Source organism: Amblyomma maculatum, chromosome 1, assembly GCF_055883805.1.
Source record: "Amblyomma maculatum isolate TAMU_Amacu chromosome 1, ASM5588380v1, whole genome shotgun sequence".
Taxonomy (NCBI): domain Eukaryota; kingdom Metazoa; phylum Arthropoda; class Arachnida; order Ixodida; family Ixodidae; genus Amblyomma; species Amblyomma maculatum.
Genome location: NC_139344.1, coordinates 287364692 through 287384860, shown reverse-complemented (window position 1 = coordinate 287384860; position 20169 = coordinate 287364692).

The window sequence follows — 20169 nt, the reverse complement described above, 5'->3', positions numbered from 1 at the left end:
CGGAGAGGGCTGCATCAGAGACGGTAGATAAAAGGAGGATGGTGCCCAGTAAATATCTCAAGTGACAAGAGTAATTAAAGCATTAAAAATAGTCTTATGCCAAGAGTGCGTATGTGACTGATTCAGCGAACAAATGCAGTGAAAGTGAGGACCCTCGTATGACATATACGGAGGCAGCCAACAGCCAAGTGACGCAAAGGAAATCATGAATTTTTTCGTCACGATTAATGTGAAATAATAATCTAATTATGGGGATCGTTGATTATAAAGTAGCAGGAAAAACCACATGCCGCCAGCTTGAATCAAACCCACGACCTTTATTTAGACCGTGGAAATTAGATTTGAAATTTCATTTTGTTTTGTTTTCCAAAAATCCCGGAGCTAAAAGACTGAGTTGACCAACTGCGGAAGCAGTTGGTCAACTCAGTCCGTCAACAGCGTGTTTGCGTAGTGTATGGGTCCCTGTCACATCACCCCAACACGAATTGCTCAGAAACATGTCGCTGTTTCCCGCTAAGGCGGAGTCACACTGCGAAAACGCAACAGCGACGTCAACCGAACAAGTTCGCCAAACAAGCCTCCCACAAGTTTCCGTGCCAACTTGTTCCCTAACAGAATGTCACACCATACGAACAGCCGGGAAGCCCCACAGGTTGTTTCAGTGTTGCCTCAGTGTGACAGTAATCGGCAACCAAAAGAAGCAGGAAACAGTGTCCGTCAAAGCTGTTTGGCCTGTTCGCCGGCCGGGCGAATTTCAAGGCGACAACACACCAACCAAAGTACTCATATTTGAGCTGATTGACTCCTTCCTGCGCATTTCTTACTTGCAGAGACTTTTTTCCTTTTTTTCAGAAAGTTTACTTGCAAACCATTTCCCACTTTGTGGCGTCTTGCAGGACAGAGCATGCAGGCGAGCGCTCACGCGGCGACGGTCGCTCCTCCCGTTGTCGAGCGAGATTGCTGCGGCTGCACACCGGCGCTTCGTCGGGATTGCATGTACGTCCATGCTGGGATGTAAGTAATTGTTCAGTGCACCTAACTATAACTCTACTTAATTGCCGTTCGCATTCATTAAAACTTGTCGAGGCTGTCGCAGACGGTGCGATGGTCCGCGTTGTCCGTCGCCGCAGCAGAGACGGCGGAGCGGCGTAGCATGTGTAGCGCTGCTTGGTTTCATCCAGTGCACGTTCGTATCAGAAAAAAAAAGCATCAGAAGGACTGCCTGCTATACTTGTGCAACAGCAGCATGCTTGCACAAAGCGTGGATGGATGGATGGATGGATGGATGGATGGATGGATGGATGGATGGATGGATGGATGGATGGATGGATGGATGGATGGATGGATGGATGGATGGATGGATGGATGGATGGATGGATGGATGGATGGATGGATGGATGGATGGATGGATGGATGGATGGATGGATGGATGGATGGATGGATGGATGGATGGATGGATGGATGGATGGATGGATGGATGGATGGATGGATGGATGGATGGATGGATGGATGGATGGATGGATGGATGGATGGATGGATGGATGGATGGATGGATGGATGGATGGATGGATGGATGGATGGATGGATGGATGGATGGATGGATGGATGGATGGATGGATGGATGGATGGATGGATGGATGGATGGATGGATGGATGGATGGATGGATGGATGGATGGATGGATGGATGGATGGATGGATGGATGGATGGATGGATGGATGGATGGATGGATGGATGGATGGATGGATGGATGGATGGATGGATGGATGGATGGATGGATGGATGGATGGATGGATGGATGGATGGATGGATGGATGGATGGATGGATGGATGGATGGATGGATGGATGGATGGATGGATGGATGGATGGATGGATGGATGGATGGATGGATGGATGGAATATAGGAGCGTCCTCTTTGAAACGGGGTGGTAGCACTAGCTATCATGCTCATTTTTCTCCCTATATCTTAATTATTGTTTTAGATTGGTTAACTATATGTCACTTCTCTGCTTTTAAGCCACCAATCTTCCAGCCGTCTTTTGCTAGTTTCCACCGCCGGTTTATTCACCCGGCCACTGTTATCTCTAAACCCCAGAGCTTCAGGAACAGTGATTGCGCCTGCATCAACTTCCGGATGGATACCATTACATTCGAGTATAATATGGTCAATTGTTTCACTGGAGTTACTACATACAGCACATGCGTCATCTTCATCCTTAAATTTCATTTTGTAGCTGCATGCGTGTTCTAAGGCACCCTGATCTAGCTTCAAAAAGTAGGGCACTGCCTCTTGACTTATCAAAGAAAGCTTCCTTCCTGATCTGCCACTTCCACTTTAGGTATAATTCCACACTCTGTTTCTTTTCCATCGAATTTATCCAATTTTTCAGTTCAGTTCAGTCGTTCAGTCGTGTCCGACTCTTCGTGACCCTATTGACCATGTCACGCCACGCTTTCCGGTCTCTCACTATCTTCCTAACATCACATAACTTCAGCTGCAGTGTCTCGAGGATGTCATCTAACCATCGCGTTCGCTGCCTACCCCTTCTCCGGCGACCCTCAGCCTTTCCCAACATCAAATCTTTCTCCAGCGACTCCTCTCTTCTCATCAGATGACCAAAGTAGCTGAGCTTTAACTTTAGAATTTGACCCTCCAATGAGCAGTCAGGGTTTATGGTCGACAATATTGACTGATTTGATCTTCTGGCAGTCCAAGGAACTCTCAAGAGCGTTCGCCAGCACCACAATTCAAACGCGTCAATTCTTCGGCGGTCAGCCTTTTTCACAGTCCAACTCTCGCATCCATACATCACAACTGGAAAGACCATAGCACGAGTTATACGGATCTTGGTTGGCAGACTAATGTCTCTCCTCTTTACTAGGCGGTCAAGGCTAACCATTGCTCTCTTTCCCAGAAGCAGGCGTCTCCTAATTTCATGGCTGCAGTCTCCTTCCGAGGTAATCTTGGAGCCCAAGAAGAGAAAATCTGTCACAGCTTCCACTTCTTGTCCCTTGATGGTCCAGCACTTGATAGGGCAAGACGCCATGATCTTTGTCTTTTTAATGTTCAGTTTAAGCCCAAACTTCTCACTCTCTTCTTGTACGCGCATCAGAAGTCTCTTGAGTTCCGCTTCACTTTCTGCCAATAAAGTGGTATCATCCGCATATCTAAGGTTGTTGATACGTTTTCCAGCAATCTTCACTCCAGCTGAAGACTCGTCCAGACCGGCCTTCCTCATGATGCACTCTGCATATAGGTTAAATAGGCAGGGCGACAGTATGCAGCCTTGCCTCACTCCTTTCTCAATCGGAAACCAATCAGTAAGACCATGCCCAGTTCTGACTGTGGCCTCTTGCCCTTCATACAGGTTCCTGAGGAGACAGATGAGGTGAATTGGAACTCCCATCTCTCGGAGAGCTTGCCACAATCTGCTGTGATCTACGCAGTCAAACGCTTTTGCATAATCAATAAAGCAGAAGTAGATGGGTTTCTGGAACTCTCTTGCTTTTTCCATGATCCAGCGAAGGTTGGCAACTTGGTCTCTAGTTCCTCTGCCCTTGCGAAACCCAGCTTGCACGTCCGGAAGCTCCCGATCCACATACTGCTGCAGCCTACCTTGGAGGATTTTCAACATCACCTTGCTAGCATGCGAAATAAGCGCGATCGTGCGGTAGTTGGAACAATCTTTGGCACTGCCTTTCTTTGGAATGGGAATGTAAACTGACCTCCTCCAATCCTGTGGCCACTGCAGGCTTGTCCAAATCTTCTGACATAATGTATGCAGAATGTTAACAGCGTCATGGTGGAGGTTTTGAAGCAACTCAGCTGGAATGCTATCAATTCCGCTAGCTTTGTTCTTAGCAAGGCTGGCTAAGGCCCATTCAACTTCACTCTTCAGGATGCCCGGCTCGAGATCAGTGATCACAACCGTCTTATGTTGGGTTTGCACATTCGGGTCCTTCTTGTACAGTTCTTCTGTGTATTCCTGCCACCTCTTCTTTATCTCTGCGGCTTCAGTGAGGTCCTTGCCTCGTTTGTCCTTTATCACGCCCATCTTAGCACAGAAGCTTCCTTTGATATCTTTGATTGTCTTATACAGAGCTCTTGTGCTCCTTAATTGGCTGTTGTCCTCAACTGCTTGGCACTGTATGTTCAGGAAGGCATTCTTATCTCTTCTTGCTATTTTCTGAAAATCCGCATTGAGAACCTTGTATCTTTCTCTTTCCCCCATAACTTTTGCCATCCTCCTTTCCTCAGCTATTTGCAAAGCCTCTTCAGATAACCCGTTTGCTTTCTTGCATTTCTTTTGCTTTGGAACTACCTTAGTAGCAACTTCTTGTATTATATCACGAACATCAGTCCACATCTCTTCGGGCTCTTTGTCTTCTAGATCTAATTGTTGAAATCGATTCCTCACTTCCACAGCATATTCTAATGGAACTTGATCCAGATTATACCTGAAAGGCCTTCTAGTTTTCTGCGTTTTCCTCAATCGAAGCTTATAATCTTGGCAACAAGAAGCTGATGATCGGTGCCACAATCGGCCCCAGGCCTTGTTTTTACTGCTTGTATAGCGCTTCTCCATCTCTGTCGGCAAATAATATAATCGATCTGATTTCTGTACAGACCGTCCGGTGAAGTCCATGTGTACAGGCGCCTCTTGTGCTGTTGAAAATGAGTATTCGCTATGGTCAGGTTGTTTTCTTGACAAAACTCTACTAGCCTCTGCCCAGCTTCATTTGGCTCATCAAGACCGAACTTGCCTGTAATTCCGGATATTTCTTCACTCCCTACCTTAGCATTCCAGTCTCCTATGAGAAAAACGACGTCTGATGATGGGGTGCGGTCTAAAAGGCATTGTAGGTCCGCATAACTGGCCATAGGGTTTTCTTGGCAGGAAATACTGGAGTGGGTTGCCATTACCTTCTGTGTTTTTCACCATGTTGCTTAACGCTCTTTATTTCTCTGTCCTTGTCACTAGCATACTTACTAGTTAGTTTCCTAGTTCTTTTCCTCCATTGTGAGTCAATGCTTTTTAAGTAGAGGTATTTAAATACTTTAGCTGCCCATCTGTTACTGTCCACTTTCCTCAGGTGCTCCTCATATAATATTTTACTCTGAGATTCCTTTACTTCGAAAGATGCCCAGCCCATATCTCCCTACCGCCTCATTTATGGTTTTGCCGTGGGCACCTAGTGCTAATCGTCCAACGGCTCTCTGATTTATTTCTAATGTCGACTCTCTGATCATTAGGCACAAAACCGCATTTCCAAAAGTAAGTCCGGGTACCATAATTCCTTTCCAAAGACCCCTCAAAACCTCATACTTGTTGTATCCCCACAATGCCCTATGCTCCATTATCCCAGCATTTCATCGCCCTTTGGGCTTAAGTGATTGCTCATGCTTCCCAATGTATGCCAATCCTTCGTTTACCCATACCCTCAGATATTTATATTCCACTACTCTGGGTATTTCATGGCCTTGTATTTTAAGACCCTGATCAGTTGAGCCGTTGAAAATCATCAGACCCGACTTAACTGCGCTAAAACTGAAGCCTAGAGCGTCCCCTTCGTCTCCGCAATACTTAACTAGAGTTTGCAATTCTTCCAGACTCTCAGCTAGCAGCACAATATCGTCTGTATACATCAAAACGGGGAGGCGCTGCTCTACCGCCTTTCCACCTTATCTATATGACAGGATAAAACCTAGGTTACTTTCTTGTATCCTCCGTTTCAGGTCTATCATATAAAGCATGAACAGCAGCGGTGATAGAGGACAGCCTTGTCTTAATCCTTTGCGTACTTTGACATCTTCCGTACTTCTTATCCCTTCCCATGTAATTTCTACTTTATTATCCCGGTATATTTCCTGTAGTAACTCTATTATCTCGTAACCGATACCTTCTTCTTTTAATATGTTCCACAGGAGTTCTCCGTTTACGTTGTCGTACGCCCCGTTTATGTCCAGGAAGGCCAAATACAAATGTCTATTTTCAACTCTAGATATTTCGATGCATTGGGTAAGCACGAACAGGCTATCATCTAAGCGCCTACCATTTCTAAAGCCGTTCTGAAGTTCTCCGAGTATCTTGTTACTTTCTACCCATGCTTACACCTTTAATTTCACCGCCTGCATGGATAACCTGTACATAACAGATGTTATGGTAATCGGCCTGTAGGATTTTATGTGCATCCTTTCTCCTTTCCCTTTATAAATCAAATTCATTTTACTCTGCCGCCAGCTGTCCGGAATTTGCTTATTCATTATGACTGTTTCCAAAGCTTTTAACAACGTTTCCTTACTTTTTGGACCAAGTTCATCAATCAGCTTGATCGGAATTCCATATATTCCTGTAGATGTGTTTTTAGGAATATTTTTTCTGCCTTTTTCCAGTTTAGATTGGTCAGTTCTAAGCTGCTTTGTAGTCTGCTACATTGTGTTGCTTCCTGATTTACGGAGATTACCCTATCGTCGCTCTTAAATGACTCGGCTATAACTGATGTAATGTAGTTCACTGCGATGTCTCGCTTCAAACAATTTCGCTCGTTATCTTGAATCCGAACCTGTTTTCTTTGATTTTGTTTCCCTAGCCAGCTTATATGGTTCCAGAATTTTCTTGCTCCGCCTCTAGAGGCATCGTGTATGTCAGCCATCCAGCGATCGGTGGACTGCTTTATTTTACTTTGGACGAGGGCCTGTACCTCAAGTTTCTTTTGTCGATAGGATTCCCATTTTTGGTCGATTTCCTCCTGAGATACCTGTGCTTTCTTTGTGACTCGGTGTTCCCTTGAAGCAGCTCATCGTTGTTCAATATCTTCCCTGATTTCCTTATTCCACCAGCTCCGTGGCTTCCTCTTTCCATTCCAACGGTTTGCTATACTTTAACTCCTTAATTTTCCTCCTTATGAGTAGACCTACTGTTCATAATCCAAGTCTTCCATGGGGCTTTTCTCTATTGCTTCCTCTATGTCTGCTGCTATCTGCGCTATTTGATCGTCGTTTAATTTTGCGTTTACTTTTTGTCTAACTTCCACTTCTCTTTTCATCAAGGGCCCCGCCATCTGCAGACTAATACGTTTATGATCACTTCCCAGACTACACTCCCCTTCTTCGTCTATTTCCATTTTTGTGACCTTGCTATAAATTTCCTACGACATTAGACAGCAGTCAATGGTCGTCTGCCTGTTTCGGAATTCCCACGTGATTTGGCCTTCGCATTTTGTTTCTCTATTTACTATAACTAGATCGTGTCGCTCACAGAAATCTAGCATTAGCTTCCCGTTACAATCCGTGTATCCATCCAGATCGTCAATGTGGCCGTTCATGTCCCCCAGCAGAATAATATCGGCCCTGTCTCCAAACTGGCCTATATCGTCACTGAGTCATTCAACAAGATTCTTGTTTTCTTACCTGGTGTCCTGTTCCTAAATAAACTACCCCTAGGCATGTCCTTATGCCAGTAATTGTTCCTGATACCCAGATATGTTCTTTACAAGATGATTTTATTATTTGCCAATTTGTTCCCTGGTGTATCAACATACCTACCCCTCCACCCTTTTTTTTTCGTTCCCGTTCTTTTGTACCCTTCCCAGATGTAGCCTTCTATAAACGGCGGATCTTCTAGATGCCTTAGATGAGTCTCGCATAGAGCGTACACACCTATTTTGTCATCCTTCAACTGCTGCTCTATGGAGCTTTCGGCAACAGCGCCTCCCGGGGGTGCGCCAGACGATGATATGCGCTGCTGTCTGCCTGCCGTACTCGTCGGTGGGCTATAGTCTGTTTCGGCGCGCGATATGGAGGAAGCAAAAAGTAGGAGGGAGAGCTGAGGGCTTGGGGGTGAAGCCTAGTCATAAAAAATATAATAGAAAGCATCATGGGACGGCAGCTGGTTTCGGTTGCGATTGCGCACGCTCCGCTGTGGAGGAATACCTTCGCTACGCGACGCCTTCTCTGGAAATCAGGCGCGCGCTGAGCGCAGACGATGGATGGAATTTTGGACTTTTGAGACGGGCTGCTGCCCTAGGAGCTGCCGCTGCCACAGTACGCTCGTGTATTTCGCGACGTGTGGTTGAGCCCCTCAACTGCGCCATACGAAATACTTGCGGGGTCGGCGCATGAAGTCAAGAACAAGAAGGACGAAACTCATGATCCGCTTCGTTCAGTCGTCCTTTGTGTTCTTGTGGTTCGCCTTTGTGCGCTGAGTCTCGCAAGCCTGGAATCAAACCAACTACCCCAACAACAAAAGCTGCCATATGAAATGCTGCGTGCCGGAATGCTAGAGCTTCACGGATATACCGCCCGGGACTGCCGCTCCAACGGTGAGTATCCTGTTATGCGCACTCCTGCTTGTCAGGGTATGTGCACGTATTGTACAGTCTCTTTCGCTATTTAAGTTTTCCCAGCCCCGCGTATAGCGCATTAATTTGGGCGAACTGGCAGCGAAATGGGCGGCACCTGCCATGGCGCCTCAACGAGCAGCAAGTTTCCGCTGTGTGACACGGTGTCGCCCAACTGTCGGAGAACAAGTTCGCGGCAGCTGTTGGCGGGCGACAACGACATGTTTCCGAATAGTTCGTGTTGGCACGATGTGACAGGGCCGCCAACACTACGCGAACACGCTGTTGACGGACCGAGTTGACCAACTGTTTCCGTAACGTGACTCCGCCTTAACAGCGGTCGCGCACCTGTTCCTCAACAGTTGGGCAACGCCGTGTCACACCGCGGAAACTTGCTGGTCATGTCGCTAAAATTTCTACCAAATTCATGCGCTATATACGCGGGGCTGTGCAAGATTAAATAGCGAGTCTGAACTTGCTTTAACGAAAAAGGAGGACACGTAAATGCTTGCGGGCTGTAGTCTGCTATCGCACTGAGGCACCGCTTTTGTGCACCGCTTTCAGAGCTGCCTTCTCGTGTACAAATCTGCTGATTGTGGACAAAATTCGCAAATTTTAGCGAAGGAAAATAGCCATCGAGTATAGAATTAGCTACAGTGAACTGGAATCGACGATTGCTTACGTCGAAAGACGCCACGAATCCCCACGAAGCGCCGGTGCGACAAGGTCCTTGATATATGCATGGCCCGCCGATCAATGCCACAAGCGGCAGCAGTTGTCAGCGCTGCTTGTGGGGAACTTATTAAGCACATGGGCTTCCCTGTAAAGCGGTGATGAAAAATGAATCCTTATTACAACGTCAAGGCCGTTTACCTGTTCAGGAATCGGGACTACCATACGTCGAAACCGACTAGGCCTAGCGACGAGTACGGCAGGCAGGCAGCAGCGCATATCGTAGCCTTCGCACCCGCGAGAGGCGCCGTTGCCGAACGCTCCGCGCTTTGTGTAGGAATGCTGCTGTTGCACAAGTATTGCAGGCAGTCTTTCTGATAGCAACTTTTTTCTGACACGATTATGTACTGCATAAAACCAAGCAGCGCTACATATGCAGTGCCGCTCCTCAGTCTCGGCTGCGGCGACGGACAACGCGGACCATCCAAGGTATATCGTACCTTGGACCATCGGCGCGCCGTCTGCGGCAGCCTTCACAAGTTTTAGTGAAGAAAATGAAACCGAGTATAGTTTTGGCTATAGTGAGGTACATTCGACAATTGTTAACATCGCAGCATGTAAGGTGCTCACAGAATAATTCAGAGCGCCGGACAGGCTGCCGCTCGCCGAAGGAGCGCGCCGAGGTAAGAATACAGAGACTGACTGCGCGTGCGCGGCATCCCTAGCCAGCAACCCCCCTTCCCTAGTGAGCCTAGATTAGTGCTTCCTTGCTGCAGAAGGCTAGTTCTAGAGGCCTGTTAGTGCTGACAAGAGGTGGGCGGGTGGTGTCCGTGACGCCCTGTGTGCTTACGCGCTTTCCACCGTAATCATGTCACACGTGGCTTGTTTGCGGTGTGTTGACGTCTGTATCTGCATTCGGTTCGCGAGTCATTCCCTCTTTTTTTCATTGGCTGGCATAGGCAAAAATGACAGCACAGCCGGGCGTAAGAAGCCATTCGCTTCTTGCGTAATTCTGTGCTTTGCATTTTCTAACGTGAATTAGTCACCATTTTGCACAAAATATCAAGGGTTCGTTAGTTCGGCTAACGAGCGAGAATAAAATAATTTTTTTTTAGAATATTGAATAAGTGCCGTATGTCTTTGTCCATATGTCATGCACATGAACTTCACGCTACCAACTCTTATTAATCGTGTCGTGAGGTCCTACGGGTATAATGCAAAAAAAAGGCGTTTAGAGCACATTTGAGATATACAGGGTGTCCAAGCTAACTTTAAGGGTTAAAAAATTAAAAATTTGAGATAGGCCAGAGAAACAACCTGTATACTGTTGCCAGCCATCTTGCGCACCACAACCAATTTTTTGTTTTGCAATTATCTAATTAGTAATTAAGAAATTTTCTAATTTATAAGCTATTGCCTTTAGACAACTAATATGATTTGCAGAGTTGGAGAGCATCTTCTAAAACAGCGATTCTATTCATTTCTATTAAAGAAATCCGCACTAGTATTGTTTTTCCAAGCCCTAATTTAAGTCTGCGAAATAAAAAAAGATATCACGTGACAGGCGCATTCGTGCGCCTCGATTGTGCTGCTCTCAACCTGGCTTTCAGTGAACGAAATCTTGGCTCCACGACCCCGTTGAGCGGCAGGCCGATATGTCTGCAGTGGTTCTTCGTCCGCTTCACGCAGTCGGCACACATGACAATGCAAGTCGCAACGCGCTCACCGCGCCGGCTGCAACTATCGCCTACATATCAGTCCACCGTTGGGACTGTGCTGTCGAGTCACGGCCGCAGCTAATTTCGTTCAGTCGGGCCACGAGTATTTAGGTGGGGACACAGCACGGGCGAGGCACTGAAGGCAAGTTTGCAGATAAAGTACCAGCCGCGCTCTCCAAACCGGGTCGCTGATCACAGCGTCAGCGCCGATGTAGCGGCGAATCTTCGCCAGAAGAAAAAAACACATACATCAACGGCGCCGTTGCGGTAGCAACCAGCTTATATTGCAATGCGTGTATCCAGCCGTTCGCGTGGCCCGAACTGCTTCTCCGTCGTCGCCAAGAGCATCAGCGTAGCACTTTATTCTTAAGCCGTGCACATTGCATCACTGCAGAAGCGAAGCCCAGAATGATTTATTGGCTTGTCAATACTATTGACGTAATTTAAATCCTAACAACGAAGCGAAGAAAAGGTTAAAGTTGCACTTTATGTTGAAATATTGTGGAGTGAACAGCACATCAGTCAGCCATTCAGTCATGGTTATTCATTCCAAGGCGCTCGGGAAGCACAGCTTTCTCACTTTGGATAGCGTAAATGGGGCGGAGAAAGCGAATCCCTCGTTCGATTGAGCGAATGGGAGAAAAATATAAATTTGTATTCTTGACGACTTAATGAATGAAATGCAACAGCGCCCGTACCGCTTATATATTACACAAATCACTAACGTGCAAGCGACTGAGTGGACGAATGGGATGAGGCAAGCGAACAAAAGTACGCACGATTCACGTGTACGAAAACCGGAACAAATCCTGCCATGATTTAAGGCTTTTTTGTCTTAAACAAGCCCAACGTCATCAATATTTGCACGAACCTCGTCTCTACGAACCACTCCAGGATCCCCTAAACGCGTAACCATTTGCGCCCGCCATGCCCCTTTTACACATCTTGTCCGGGTTGCAGACATGCAGGCGACGACGAAGCGAGTTGGCACGCTGCCAAGTTCACCGGGCGGGCTGATGCCGCCCGTGCAGCATCTTGGCCTACGCCGACGGCGATAAAATGAGGAACTAGTAAGGTAATGAGCAGTTTGTATACGCCCTAAAATAGGTTTCAATGAACTAGACCCTGTGCATGGTCCGTACGCGCACACCACCCTTCATTTCTTATCGTCGTAACCACGAAAAGACTCAATGCACTATTGCAATACGGTGACATGTTCCCAATCATATTTTCTAACAACCATTATTAATGGAATTTTTTGCCCGCATTTTTAACTAGCATCATTCATCCCATCCAACTCCAAAAGTTCCATACAACACTGAGTAATCTATTTGTGTTCATCAACTGATTTATATGCTGCTTTGGCGCACCACATCACATTACTGTTCGTCAATCTCTCTAATGTAGATTCAAGAAAACTGTTAACCATAATTTTTACCCTTATTGTTTTGTATTGTATAAGTTATGCTTCCTGTTCTTCCTCCATTGTTGTGAAATTCTCTTTCCCTCTTTACTGTATCCTGTACCCTAAGGATAAAAAAAAGAAAGAGAGAAAGGAAAAAAGAAGCAAGGAAAGAAGTAATGGTATAGAGGAAGTGAGAGGGAGAGGGGGGAGTTCAGTGGAAGCTAGCAGAACCCGCTTAGAGGACCTCTAATTTAACGCAGGGATAAAGTAAGGAGCAAACTAAGGATCAAACGAGTGCGTGTGGAGAGGGCGAAAAGATGAGCGGGCACAGTGATGGGCGAACCAAACAGGCAAAACCAAAGAACAAACGAAACGAGCGATGGTTTATGCTTGTCAAAGTGCCGCCGCTTATTCGTGCAGCAGGTTCAAATTCCGCGCCGAAAATTCTTCGCCTTCTGCTCTTTTATTTAAGCATGCACGAGTCACAGGTTCACAAAACTGCGCTTAATAATGAACCTAGACGAATACAGCGCGGCAAAAAATTTTTCTCCCATCATGGGCCACATTTTACGAGAAAATGGCTCTCAAAAAGCGTGTATTCTCCATAAGAAAGCATTGCCTCCCACCACGTCACAGGCCGCTGAGCGAACTGTCATCAGGTACGGCTTAGACGAACAAAGGGACTTTGAGACCAGCGTGGCCCGCTGCGTCCCCACCTATATATCTTGCACCGTGCCCACGACTGAGAGCACCGCAATCGTGGCGTACGAATTCGCCAGTTGTGATCTTTTTTTTTTCTTTTTTACATTTCGCTGGCTTTCTTTAGATCTTACAAAAGCAATACACGTAAGGTTTTCTTTATCGGAAATAAGTGGAATGAGGGATTCAGAAGGTGCTCTCAACTTTGCAAATCAAATTTATTGCGTAAAGCCAGTAGTTTTTAAATTAGAAAAATTATCTTAATTACTGATTAGTTAATTGCAAAACAAAAACATTGCCTGTGGTCCGCCAGATGGCTGGCAGCTGTACACAGGTGGTTTCTTTGGCCTACCTCAACTGTTTCATATTTTAACCCTTGGCTAGAGTTAGCTTGGAACAGGAAGTAGTCTGGGTCTGCATTTCGGAGAACGAATAAACGAGCAGGAACTCAACTTCGCGCGCCCTAATATGTGTTGGGAATCTACCACGACGACCATCAATTACACATATATGAAAGCTTCTCAGCCGAATGGCAGCTTCTAGTCATGGCGCGAGGAAATCACTGAGAGCTTTTATGATGTCCTCGAAGTAATCAAGGCGCTTCCACTCCCCGGCGACCGCCCGCCGCAGTTTCTCCAGACTGAGTGCTTCCAGATGTAAGCGGACAAATTCTTCACTGGACAATACATATGGCGAATAATTTTTATGGAGCAAGAGCACATGCGGCCAAAGTGCTTTATGGCACAAGGTATTTCGTTCACTCGAAGTGGGCCAAACACCCATTTCCCACGCACTGCATCCCACTTAAGGCCAGGGAAAAGCTTGTATCTATTTCATCACCGGTGGGTTCCCGGAGACACTGGGTATTGAACGCTGGAGCTCCCGCATGCTAGGCAGATGCTCATACAATTTTCAAGTGTGTTAGATTGGCACCTTTCGGAGGCCGCATAGGAAGGCGGACAGCACGCTCTATCACCAACATAATCATCATCACCATCATCATCATCATCATCAGCCTGACTATACTCACTGCAGGGCGAAGGCCTCTTCCATATTTCTCCAATTAACCCGGTTATGTGCTAGCTGCATCCACCTGACCCCTGCGAACTAACCTTATCCGCCCACCTAGCTTTCTGCCCCCCCCCCCCCCCCCCCCTGCTATGCTTTACTTCCCTTGGAATCCAGTTTGTTACCTTAAGCGACCATCAGTTATCCTCTCTTCGCACTACATGTCCTGCTCATGCCCATTTCTTCTTGATTTCCACTAGAATGTCAGTAACTTGAGTTATTTCTCTGACCCACTCTGCACGCTTCCTATCTCTTAATGTTACCTCTACCATTTTTCGTTCCATAGCCCTCTGTGTTGTCCTCAACTTAAGTGGAACCCTCTTAGTTAGCCTCCACGTTTCAGCCGCATGGGTGAGTACAGATAAGATGCAACTGTTGTATACTTTCCGCTTGAGTGATAACGGTAAGCTGCCAGTCATAATCTGTGAGTGCTTGCCAAATGCGCTCCATCCCAATCTTATTCTTGTTATTTCCTTTTCATGGTACGGATCTGCGGTTACTACCTGTCCTAAGTAGACATATTCGCCTGCTACTTCCATTGCTTCGCTACCTAACGTAAAGTGATGTTTCTTCCCGAGGCTGTTGAACATTACCGTAGTCTTCTGCATATTGATTTTCAAACCTACCTTTCTACCTTTCCTGTCTAGGTCATTAATAATCATTTGCAGTTCATCCCCCGAGTTGTTTAGCAAGGCAATGTCATCAGCAAATCGCAGATTACTGAGGTATTCTCCAGCTACCCTTATCCCCAACTGCTCCCATTCGAAGTTTCTGAATACTTCCTCTAAGCAAGCTGTGAATAGCACTGGGGAGATTCTGTCTCCTTGCCTAACACCTTTCTTTATGGGAATTTTGTTACTTTCTTTATGCAGAAATATGGTTCCTGTGCAGCCACTATATATACATACATATATATATATATATATATATATATATATATATATATATATATATATATATATATATATATATATATATATATATATATATATATATATCTTTCAGCACATTCACGTACGGCTCGTCTACCCCCTGATTTCGCAAGTCCTGCATCACCGCCGAGGTTTCCACAAAGTCAAATGCTTTTTCGTAATCAATGAATGCTATGTATAAGGGCTGGTTATATTTCGAGCATTTTTCTATCACCTAATTGATGGTATAGATATGATCGATAGTAGAGTACCGTTTCCGAAAACCTGCTTGATCTTTTGCTTGATTGCCGTCTAAGGTTGTCCTGATTCTATTAGCGATTACCTTAGTAAATACCTTATACGTAACAGACAGTAAGCTGATTGGTCTGTAATTTTTAAGGTCCTTAGGGTCCCCTTTCTTATTAATGAGGATAATGTTAGCATTTTTCCATGGTTCCGGTACCGTCGATGACACCAGGCACTGCGTATACAGGGTGGCCAGTTTTTCTAGCCCGATATCCCCCCCGTCCAACAAATCTGTAGTTATCTGATCCTCTCCAGCTGATTTTCCCCTTTTCATAGTTTCTAATACTTTCTTGACCTCGTCTTTCGTCACTGGTGGAAAGTCTGACTGTTTTTCCCTACCGCCAATCTCATTACGGGGCTGACTACTTTGGCTACTGTAGAAATCTGTATAGAACTTCGCGGCTACTTTTACTATCTTCTCCATATTCGTGATGACGTTGCCCGCCTTGTCCCTTATCGCATACATCTGGTTTTTGCCTCTGCCAAACTTTGTCTTTACCGCTTTAAGGCTTCCCCCGATCTTTACAGCATGCTCAATTTTCTCCATGCTATACTTCCTTATATCGGCCACCTTGCCTTATTGATTAGCTTTGATATCTCGGCCAATTCTACCTGGTCTGTTGGATTGGAAGCTTTCATACTCTGGCATTTCTTAATCAAATCTTTCGTCTCCTTAGATAGCTTACCGGTATCCTCTCTAACTATCCTACCGCCTACTTCTACCGCGCACACAGTAATGATATCTCTGAAATTTTTGCTCATTGCTTCTGTGGCAATGACGCCATCCTCGGTTAGAGCTGAATATCTATTCTGTAGCGAGATCCTGAACTCTTCTGCCCCCCCCTCCCCCCCCCCCTCACCGCTAATTCGTTGACGGGTTTCTTTCTTACTAATCTGTTGCGTTCCTTCTTCAGATTTATGCTAATTTGGGACCTCACCATCCTGTGGTCACTGCATCGCACTTTCCCGATTACCTCTACATCTTGCGTAATGGCTGGGGTTGAACACAGTATGAAGTCAATTTCATTTTTAGTCTCCCCGTTAGGACATTTCCCTGTCCATTTCCGGTTCTTCCGTTTGTTGAAGAAGGTATTCATGATTCTTAAGTTATTGCGCTCTGCAAACTCAACTAGTAAATCCCCCCTGCTATTCCTAAAACCAATGCCATAGTCACCTACTGCCTGGTATCCTGCCTGCTTTTTCCCTACCTTGGCATTGAAGTCGCCCATTAGTACAGTATACTGCGTCTTTACTTTTCGCATTGCCAATTCTACATCTTCGTCGAAGCTTTCAACTGCCTGGTCATCATACTACACGTAGGTGCATAAGCCTGTACAACCTATACTGCTTATTAAGCCTAATTACGATACCTGCCACCCTGTCATTAATACTATAGAATTCATCTATACTGCCCGCTATATACTTATTGACAAGGAAACCTACCCCTAGAGTTCATCGTCACCCATCATGACCTTCTTTCTTCTCTCCTTCCCCTTCCCCAGTGCAGAGTAGCAGGCCAGATTTGAATTATTCGGGCCAACCTCTCTGCCTTTTCCTTTCAATAAATCCATCTATCTACCCCTATAGTTGTCGCCTCTCCGGTAAACCTTGATAACATAGTACATGCCCATCCTTCAGTACAGTATACTCATTCGGCCTTCTAAGCTCACTAAGCGCTATATGACATCCCATTTCATACCTTCTAGTTCCTCTAACAACACTGCTAAACTAGGGTTCTAGCGTTAAACGTTGCCAGGGTCAGTTTCCAATGGCGGCCTGTCCAGCGGAGCCAGGAAGTCTTGGCACCCCCTGCTGCATCACAGGTCTGACCGCCGCCGTGGTCAGTTGTTCCGCAGCCGTTGGTGACTGAGGGCCGGAGTTTTATGGAACTTATCATGAAAGGTTGGGGCCAATTACTGCACTAGGGTGGCCAACTCCTGTTCTGGTGAGGGAGTGCGTTGTCGGAGGAGTTCACCGGCATCAGGTCGCACCCCAAACCTGATTATACAATTCCATCGACACGCGGATATATTTTTTTTTAGTCCGGTGGAGAATTGCGCGGCACCGGGATTTGAGCCCCGGTCCTCTTGCATGCGAGGTGGATGTTCTATCGCTACGCCACCGCTGCACCTCTATAGCACCTCTGCATGTTCTATAGCCGGAGCTAATGCTCAGCCCTCGCCTTGTGCACAGGGCATAAAAAGCACCCATCTTTAAGCAGTCCGTCCACACCTTACCATATAGTTGGCTTCGGGAATGTTACAGTAAGGCATGAAATATGAAGGATGGGGCAGCCGTGTCAGCGGTCTGAGGCTCTCTTCCTTCATCGCTCCCCAACGTTCACAGCACAGCGGCCGAGCGCCGGATTCCAATGTCCCGCTTGAGGCGAAAACTGAAGAATCCTGATTCCTTACCACTTTGCAAGCGTCATGCGAAACTATTGGTCAATACATTACTGTAGTACGCGACAGTGAGTAGCGTTGGCAAAGCCCGCGGCGTTATTCTATTATGCAACAATCAGCGCATCGAAGGCCCGATTGATAACGAAGTATGAAGAGCTAAAACCACGGAACTGTAACGGAAAGCTGTCTATTTCTGGTCGAGACAGAATGCCGAAAAGGGTGCCCATCGAAGTGCGGCGAACGATAATTAAGCTGTCAATGCAAGGTATACCTCAGGGTGAGATATGCCGCCCCACAGACAGGTCTATAAGTGCCGTGAACATAATCATTCAGGCATATAGGGATGAAGATGGCCAACTTGGAGATGCGGCTCGAACTGGAAGACGCCGATGCACGTCAGAGTAGTCCGACCTTCTTATTGTTGCTGCCGCTGTCGCTGACCCTTTCCAAAGCGCCCGTAAAATTAAGGAGGCTCTTAACTTGAATGTGAGGGAGGAGACAATCAGTAATGCAAACACGGGGGCCAGTTGGTTGATCATTCTGTGGAATACTGCGCTACTTGGTATACAGAGACAAATGGACGACGACACACGAATAATGCGCTTTATTCGTGTGTCGTCGTCCATTTGTCTCTGTATATCAAGTAGCGCAGTATTCCACAGACGGACCGAGACAATCAGAAGGCGCATGAGAGATGCCGGTCTTCACGGATTCGTTGCTACTCAAAAACCACACATTACGGAGCGGCAAAAACATCAGCGCCTTCACTTTGTCAGGACGTATGAGCACATGACGGCAGGAGACTGGAAAGAGGTCATCTTCTCCGATGACTCCACCTTCTCTTCTAGGTGGGACCAACGGCGCCGCGTTTGGAGGCCATACAACTGCAGGTATTTGCATTCTTCGGCACTTGCTTAGCAAAATATGTTAATGAGGGAACCACGTTATTAGTCTTCAAATCTCAATTCTTCGCTCTCTGTCTCGATGTAGGTACCAGCCTGGTTACGTTTCTGCAATCCACAGTATAGCGGTCGGTGTACGGTGAATGTTTGGGGATCCATCAGCAAAGAGGGACTCGGCCCCTTAATACGGCTGCCATCATCATTCACAGCTGACGCCTACTGTGACGCATACTGGATGCCCACATGCTACCATACGCGTTGGATGTACCATTTAAAGACGGCTGCTTTTGCTTGCAGCATGACATCAGCCCTGTGCATACCGCCAGAGTGGTGCAAGACCTCCTTGAAGACCTCCTTGTGTGGCCTCCGAAAGGCGCAGACTTGAATGTGATAGAAAATGTGTGGGGCGCGATGAAGGACAGCATGGCCCACATGAATCTTGGAGCGGTCTATGCCGACGAGCTGTGACAGGCCATAGCCGGAGAGTGGAAGCGTCTTGGTGACAAAAAGGATTCTATAGACGCGCTCTACGAGTCCTTTCCGCGCCGGTTAAAAGCGACAATTTGCGCCGAAGGGGCATTCACGGGCTACTGAAGGCCATCATAGCCAAAGCCAGCCACAGTTTCTTAGTTTTTGTCGTTTTTCTTTTTTTGGTCAAAGGGATAAATAAATCCAGCGTGATTTCTGTTACGTATCTGCACATTGCGCTCTATAGTATTTTTTCCGCAATTAATTAGCAGATCCTACCCTTAACATTGTCTCCTCATGAAGAAAGGTAATAGCGCACAGGAATACACAAGTTGAGAAAAAACGAAACAGGACATGTGCTGTCCTGTGTCGTTCTTTCTCGATTGTGTGTGTATTCCCTCTCCGCTATACCTTTCTTCAAGTTGCAATGCATCATCTAGCCCATCTTGAAGTTTTTGTTAAGTTGTCTCCTCATATACGAACAAATACAGACGCGCGATGAAATCTAAGGAACTCGCGCAAGGAGAACAGCGAAGCGACTAGATACTGCAAATAATCAGTGCACAAATATCTGCGAACCTCAATGCTACTCTTGAGCTTTGAGTAGAAGCTTATATAGTGCTGGATGCACGAAATTACATCCTGTGTATGAAGGAGGAACTGAGAAATACCCCACCTAAATTGATGTGTAAATGAATTTTATTGGTGCTGGCCCTTTTACTTCCGCTAACGGATCCGTCACGCCTCGCTCAAAATGTTCCTTTTAGTCACGATATAAAGTGAAGCTCGCTAAATTTCTCAAATCACTAGAAATGAGATTTCGCACTCCCCGCTAACGAATGATGTGGCCAGCAGTCCGATTGTAACCGATCCGCAGAGTTCGCAAAAAATGACGGAAAGTTTGGCTGATATCACTGAATGGATTCAGACACGGGTGCCAACACGCCACAAACAATCCACCTGCGATTAGATATCACCGTGGCGAGCACGCTACAGCAGCATATCACTGCACCGTCTAGCCCTCCTATCATTCCGCTAAAAGGCCCCTAGCGCTAGCATTTAGGAGCAAGGAGCGCTAATCTAGGATCACTAGGGAACTATGCTTCATCGATAGGGAACCAGCGCATACGCAAGACGTGGCTGCAACCTTCCGCCGGCGCGCTTCGCCAGCGCCCGGCCGCCTTCGCGGCGCTCCGAATTATTCTGTGAGTACCTGCAATCCCCACGAGGCGCCGGTGTGAGGCCGGAGCAATCTCGCTCGACCGCCCTTGGCAACGA